Source organism: Saccostrea cucullata, unplaced genomic scaffold (assembly GCF_032062105.1).
Source record: "Saccostrea cucullata isolate Sc308-1 unplaced genomic scaffold, CSIRO_AGI_Scuc_v1 ctg2869, whole genome shotgun sequence".
NCBI classification, from domain to species: domain Eukaryota; kingdom Metazoa; phylum Mollusca; class Bivalvia; order Ostreida; family Ostreidae; genus Saccostrea; species Saccostrea cuccullata.
The window spans coordinates 79,091-86,998 of NW_026934014.1; positions in this window are offsets into that span (position 1 = coordinate 79,091).

The following is a 7,908-nucleotide window of genomic DNA, read 5'->3' on the forward strand; positions in this document are numbered from 1 at the left end:
GGGGGCCTTAGGGGGTATCCCTTGACAGATTTCTGCAGGGTCCTAGGGGCTGGAAGGGTCCAGTTAGCTAACCTGAACTTTGATGTTTTTCATCATTGTACATTGGGAAACGGGAAAAGGGCAGCTATTATTGGCCTATGCTTATGTGATGTCACCTTTAACTTCAACATAATCTGTCCAACTGAACGCGACATTTGTCGCAAATTTGTAAACAAAGTATAGACACGGCAGTTCTATTGTATCCTAGGCTTTAGATTATTAACTCGATTTGTTCAAAGTTTAAACAAATCGAAATAATTTGTTTTTACAGAAAATCTGCAATTTTATTATACACCAATCGTATTTCTCAAAACTATTTAGTACGGATTACTGTCTTGTTCAACCAGGAAGTTGGAACTCTTGACGTAGCAATCTCTCACCAGAGGGCGTTTACGCTCCCCAACACGGAGCGCGCCCTCTGGTGAGAGATTGTTGATGTAGTGTTTAGAACGTATGCCTTACAATCAAAGAGTTGTGAGTTCGATACCGGCTGGATGCATTTAATTTTTTTTTTTTAATTTTTTTATTTCTTCAACCCAAATGACCTTTAAAAGGGGGAAAGGCCACAGAAACAATAAGATTACCAGTATTTTCTTTTTCTTTTATGCATAAGATTTTTTTTCACTTCAATGGGAAACATTTGCTTATGTATAGATATTATATTGAATATTATTTAAAATTTTACATCATGATTACTAGTATTCTCTTTTTTTAATAAGATTTTTTTTCACTTTAATGGAAAATATTTGCATTTTATATTATATTATATTATTTACATGTTCACATCATAAGTTTAACGTTTGAAAAATCTTATTACCTCTAAAAAGTGCAAAGTTTCGATGTTAAAAGTATGAGACCAGAATCTTTATTACATATTGCCAGTTTGCACCTCTTATTGGTTTGGTTTGAACATATTTTGTTGTATAAATACTATACAAATGGTTTCTTATTATGCCCCCGTAAACGAAGTTTTGGGGGTATAAAGTATTTGTCGTGTCCGTCTGTTTGCATTTCTTTCTGTTTGTCTGTAAAAACTTTAATGGGGCTGTAACTCTCATATTTCACGTGTGTACTTCGTGTGACAAGACTTTTCTTTGTATACCACCAAATTTGACCTTTTGACCTTGACCATGGAGTTTGACCTAATTTAAATTTTTTTTAGCCTTGTCGATAACTTTTGAACGGTAAAGGCTAAAGCTTCCATCCTTTACATATGTATTCTATGTGACAAGACCTTACATTGTATACTAGTTACCTTGACCTTTGGACCTTGAACATGGAGATTTTTATTCATATGAGAAAGATGCGTTTTTTGAAACACTAGCCCGAGGACAACAAAGTTTTAAAAAACATATTCTTAGCATATAGGTCACAGTCAAGGTCATAAAGAACTTGAATAGTGAAGCATACATACCAAATAAGAAGTTTTTATCTCTCAAGGTTCCAAACGAGTTATATTTAAGATATAGGACACAGTCAAAGTCACAAGGTCATTGGCCTTGGTGGCATGTGAATGTGCTTCATTAGTGAAGTATATGTTCCAAGTATTAAGTCTCTATCTTTCTTCGTTAAAAATAAAAAGATATGGCGAAGTTTAAAATTGCCGACAAAAAACTGTATTTAGCGTATACACTGTAGGTCACAGTTATGGTCACAAGGTCATTGACTTTGGTGGCATTTAAAAGAGCTTAATCAGTGGTGTATACATACTAAATATGAAGACTCTATCTTTTATGGTTCAAAATTTATGGCGAATGTTAAAGTTTGCAGAAAAAAATAATTTTAGCATATAGGTCACAGTCAAGGTCACAAGACTTTTGAACACTAAGGGCTAGTGAGATCATACTTCACTTATGTAATCCCTCATTGGATACCATGAACTTTGACCCTTTGACCTTGCAGTTTGATCTACTTTTAAAAAGTAAACTTTGATCATTACTTTTGAAGGGTTAGGCCTAGTGATTTCATACTTTACATATTTACCTTGTGACAGGACCTTTCATTTGATAGAAAGACCTTTGACTTTGGAGTTTGACCTACTTTTTAAAATCTTTAACCTTCGCCATAACATCTAAAAGGTAAGTCTAAGGCTTTCATAATTTATATGTGTATTTTTGTGGCAAGACCTTTCATTGGGTTTCAATGACCTTGACCTTGAAGTACTCCCTACTTGTCAAAAACTTTAATATTGGCCTACTTTCATATTTTACAATTGTATTTTCAGTGAGAATACCCTTCTTTTGGTACAAATATATTAAATTTGCACTTAAGAAAAGTTTAATCTGTGCTATGTTGCCATACAGGGGTCTCACAAAAACATCTTGTTTTACTTTGTGATCCGACACATATTTTGGGTTTCCAAAAGCAAATCATTGACTTTGCCACTATATTCATATTGGAGGCGTTACTATCATTTAACGAGCTCATTGCTCACAGAACCTCTTGTAAATTACAGTTATTAATAGCATATTTTTGATTGGAAATGTCACTACAAAGAGGTTCCTATAATTGGAGGTAGAGCTTTTATTTGGGTCAAAATCAACTATATCGTACCTTAATTATACCCCTCCTCCACCCCACCAACCCACACACTTAAAAGCGGGAGGGTACATTTTTAAAGGTAAGACAACCCCCGTGGTCAAGGTCACAAGGTCATGGTTATTGATTTCTGAACAAGGCCATGTCTCAAAGATTACATATGGGTAGTATAAAAGCGTTGGTCCTTACCGTTCAAAAGTTATGGCCAAGGTTAAAGTTTGTTAAAAGTAGGTCGAATTCCAAAGTCAAAGGGTCAAACGACTTGATATCCAATGAAAAGGCTTGTCACAAGGATTACATATGTGAAGTATGAAAACCCTAGCACTTACTTTTCAAAAGTTTTAGCCAAGGTTAAAGTTATTTCACAAGTACAGAAATCTCCAAGGCCAAAGGGTCAAGGTTGTTGGTATCCAATGAAAGGTCTTTAAACAAAAAATGCATTTGTGAAGTATACACATCTAAATGTCCTGGTATTTACTGTTCAAAAGATATGATCAAAGTAATAAATTAGAATTTTTTGTGTAAAAGTTTTTTAACTCGAAGGTCAAGGTCAAAAGCATAGATTTGGTTGTACACAAAGAAAGGTCTTGTCACAAGGAATACACATGTGAAACATGAAAAGCATAGCTCCTTTAAATCAAAAGGTTAGGACAAGGTTTAAGTTTTGTGGACAAACAGACAAACAGATAGACGAACGGTTAATATATTGGTACCCAAAGTAGTGTCTTCTAACTGGAAATACAATTGCAAAACATGAAAGCCCTACCACCATTTGTTCCCAAGTTATAGTTTTGTCATAAGTACAAAAATCTTCAAGGTCAAAGTGTCAAGGTTCTTGGTATCCAATAAAGGGTCAAGGTTGTTGGTTTCTGAAGAAAGGCCTTGTCTCAAAGATTACATATGGGAAGTATGAAAGCGCTGGCCCTCACCGTTCAAAAGTAATGACCAAAGTTAAAGTTTGTAAAAAGAAGGCCAAACTCCAAGGTCAAAGGGTAAAAGTTCTTGATATCCAATGAAAGGTCTTGTCAAAAGGATTACACATTTGAAATATGAAAGTTATAGCCTTTCCCGTTCAAAAGTTATGACCAAGGTTAAAGTTTTTGTTAAGTACGGAAATCTCTAAGTTCAAGGTCAAAAGTCAAAATTGTTGGTTTCAAATGAATGAACTTGTCAATAAGAATTGATATTTTAAATATGAAATTCCTAGTATCTACCGTTTAAAAATTAGGGTTAAAGTAAAAGTTTGGAATTTTTGTGTAAAACAGAGTCAAACTCAAAGGTCAAGGTAAAAGTGTCAAGGTTCTTGGTATAAAATGAAAGGTCTTGTCACAAGGATTAAATATTTGTATATTTAAAGTAGGTCAAACGCCAAGACCAAGGTCAAAGGGTCAAGGTTATTGGTATCCAATGAAGCGTCTCCATACATGGATTATATATGTGAAGTATGAAAGTCCTAGCCCTTACCGTTCAAAAGTTATAGCCAGGCTGAAAGTTTTGTCATAAGTACGTACATCTCCAAGGTCAAGGTAAAAAAGACAAGGTTTGTGGTATCCAATGAAAGGCCTTGCCAAAAAAAAATACATACGAGATGTATAAATGTCCTGGTATATACATTCAAAAGATATGGTGAAAGTAAAAGTTCAAAATTTTTGTGTAAAAGTGGATCAAACCCCAAGGTCAAGGTCAAAAGGTCAAATTTGGTGTTACCCAAAAAAACGTCTTTTCTCTAGAAATACACATATGAAATATGAATGTTATAGGTCATAAGATAAGGCGTATAATAACTGCCCTTTTCCCGTTTCCCAATGTACAATGATGAAAAACATCAAAGTTCAGGTTAGCTAACTGGACCCTTCCAGCTGCTAGGACCTTGCCAAAATCTGTCAAGATATACCCCCTAAGGCCCCTTACCCATTCCCAGTGTTAGTTTGTTCAGGAGGCCGACAATGAATAAAATATGAATGCTGGAAATATGCCCCACGCACTTGGCACCACCTGGTAGTGCCACTACAGCCCCATTTTGAAGGTGGGAAATGATAGCCCTAGGACCCCTCTACCTTGCCCCAATAATCATTTGATGAACACTTCAAAGTTATAATAGCTGGCCTTTTCCCGTTTCGTAATATACAATGATGTAAAACATCAAAGTTCAGGTTAGCTAACCGGCCTTTCCCAGCCCCTGGGGCCCTTTGAAACTTTGACAGGGGATACCCCCTAAGACCCTTAACCCATCCCCAGTGAAAGATGCTTCAGGTTCCCAGAAATGGAGGACAAATGAATGCTTGAAATATTCCCCACGCACTTGGCACCACTTGGTGGTGCCACTACATCCCCATTTTGAAGGTGGGAAATGATAGCCCTAGGACCCCTCTACCTTGCCCCAATAATCATATGATGAACACTTCAAAGAATAGCCGTATAATAGCTGGCCTTTTCCCGTTTCATAATATACAATGATGAAAAAACATCAAAGTTCAGGTTAGCTAACCGGCCTTTCCCAGCCCCTGGGGCCCTTTGAAACTTTGACAGGGGATACCCCCTAAGACCCTTAACCCATCCCCAGTAAAAGATGGTTCAGGTTCCCAGAAATGGAGGACAAATGAATGCTTGAAATATGCCCAACGCACTTGGCACCACTTGGTGGTGCCACTACAGCTCCATTTTGAAGGTAGGAAATGATAGCCCTAGGACCCCTCTACCTTGCCCCAATAATCATTTATTGAACACTTCAAAGAATAGCCGTATAATAGCTGGCCTTTTCCCGTTTCATAATATACAATGATGAAAAAAAATCAAAGTTCAGGTTAGCTAACTGGCCCTTTTCAGCCCCTGGGACCCTTCAAAACCTTGACAGGGGATACCCCCTAAGACCCTTAACCCATCCCCAGTGATAGATGGTTCAGGTTCCCAGAAATGGAGGACAAATGAATGCTTGAAATATGCCCCACGCACTTGGCACCACTTGGTGGTGCCACTACAGCCCCATTTTGAAGGTGGGAAATGATAGCCCTAGGACCCCTCTACCTTGCCCCAATAATCATTTGATGAACACTTCAAGGATAAGGCGTATAATAGCTGCCCTTTTCCCGTTTCCCAATCTACAATGATGAAAAACATCAAAGTTCAGGTTAGCTAACTGGACCCTTCCAGCCCCTAGGACCCTGCAGAAATCTGTCAAGGGATACCCCCTAAGGCCCCTTACCCATCCCCAGTGTTAGTTTGTTCAGGAGGCCGACAATGAATAAAATATGAATGCTGGAAATATGCCCCACGCACTTGGCACCACTTGGTGGTGCCACTACAGCCCCATTTTGAAGGTGGGAAATGATAGCCCTAGGACCCCTCTACCTTGCCCCAATAATCATTATTTTGATGAACACTTCAAAGATAAGGCGTATAATAGCTGGCCTTTTCCCGTTTCGTAATATACAATGATGAAAAAACATCAAAGTTCAGGTTAGCTAACCGGCCTTTCCCAGCCCCTAGGACCCTTTTAAACTTTGACAGGGGATACCCCCTAAGACCCTTAACCCATCCCCAGTGAAAGATGGTTCAGGTTCCCAGAAATGGAGGACAAATGAATGCTTGAAATATGCCCCACGCACTTGGCACCACTTGGTGGTGCCACTACAGCCCCATTTTGAAGGTGGGAAATGATAGCCCTAGGACCCCTCTACCTTGCCCCAATAATCATTTGATGAACACTTCAAAGAATAGCCGTTCTTTAATGGGTTTTTTTTCTGGATATAATATAAAAACCCAAAGTTCAAGGTTAGCCTACTACTGTAGCCCTTTGCGGTCCCTGGGACCCTTTGTAAGATTGACAAGGGATACTTCCTAAGGCCCTTAATCCATCTCCAGTGAAATTAGTTTGTTCAAGTGGCCAATAATTGATGACAATTAATTGCATGAAATATACCCTACGCACTTTGCACCACCTGGTGGTACCACTACAGCCCGTTCTGATAGCACTAATCAAAATCCTTGGGCCCCTCTATCTAGCCCTGGTAATGATTGGTGGGCACTTTATAAATCATGGGTATAATACTTGCCTGTAATATTAAAAATGCCATTGGAACCACTTGCTGGCACCACCACCACTTATTACTGATAACGGTTATTAAAAGTCTTATAGATCCATAAAGTTGCCCGAGATATAATGTTGGAAACATACTTCAACGTAGTTAACACTTGTGCAATATTTCAGTTTACAATCGATATATTAATCAGTTTTCAGGTTAGCTTATTGGCCTTGACATATTCTTGAGGTCCCTGAAAGAGTTGAAAAGGTATTCTTCTTGAAGTAGTTAACCATTTCTAAGTGCTTGTGTGATCAAGTAAACTAAGATGATAAAGTAATTTATTTATATTTTTTTCAGTTTTAAGAAAGCACATTTTTTCTACAGGTGAGCCTTACTGCCTCCGAATGTCTGATTTATTATGTAATTAATTCTCGCATTAATTATCCAATTATAAGCCCTTAATTTTCTAAAATAAAGTATTAAAAACAGTACTGCCTCTTAGTACTCTCAGTTCTTTGATGAATTTCTTTATTGGCTGCTAGCTTCTACGGGCTTAATGGCTGCTCCTATTGGCTGCTAGCTTCAGCCTGGTTTTGAAAACAGTTCAGGTGGATTGAAATTGAATTTCGATCTGCAATTTCAATCCGATGTTTTCCAAACGTCCGCGTCGAATTGTACCCGCCCTTTACACTGTCTATCACTGAATGTTTTGATTGTAACAGATAGGAATGACGTAAGCTGTATATTTCCAATTTTGCCAGTTAATGTTCCGCGGTCTTAATGTAGCAAAAAACATTTTTCTTGTATTATCAAAGCAAAACATGCATTACAACAAAGTGAAGTATTATAAAGCATGATAGCTAGGAAAAAAATTGATTTCCTTGAATAGACCATTACAGGTAATAATATGCATATGTCCGGCTTACATTGTACAGAGTAACTGCATGTACATTATTTCATCAACTGTCAAGAGTGCAGAACAAATGATATTACCTAAAATCTCAAAAACTATACTTCATTCATTTTATGATAGGAGTCTGAAAATTGATTAACAATGCACAAGTTTTAAAAATATCATCAGCAACAATATGCAAACTTAGAGGCATAGTTCTGTCTAAAATGTGAAAAGTTTTTATTCTCTGAATCGCTCTTTCGATGTGGATTCTAACCTCAGCAATTCGGCGTGTAGTTTCTACCTGTTCACTGGACAACTGAAAATTTCCATTGCGAAATGGGGGAATGTTTAAACTAGCACCTCTTTTATTTAGCTCCGCATCAATTTCAAAGCCTCGATCGGCCATGACATTGT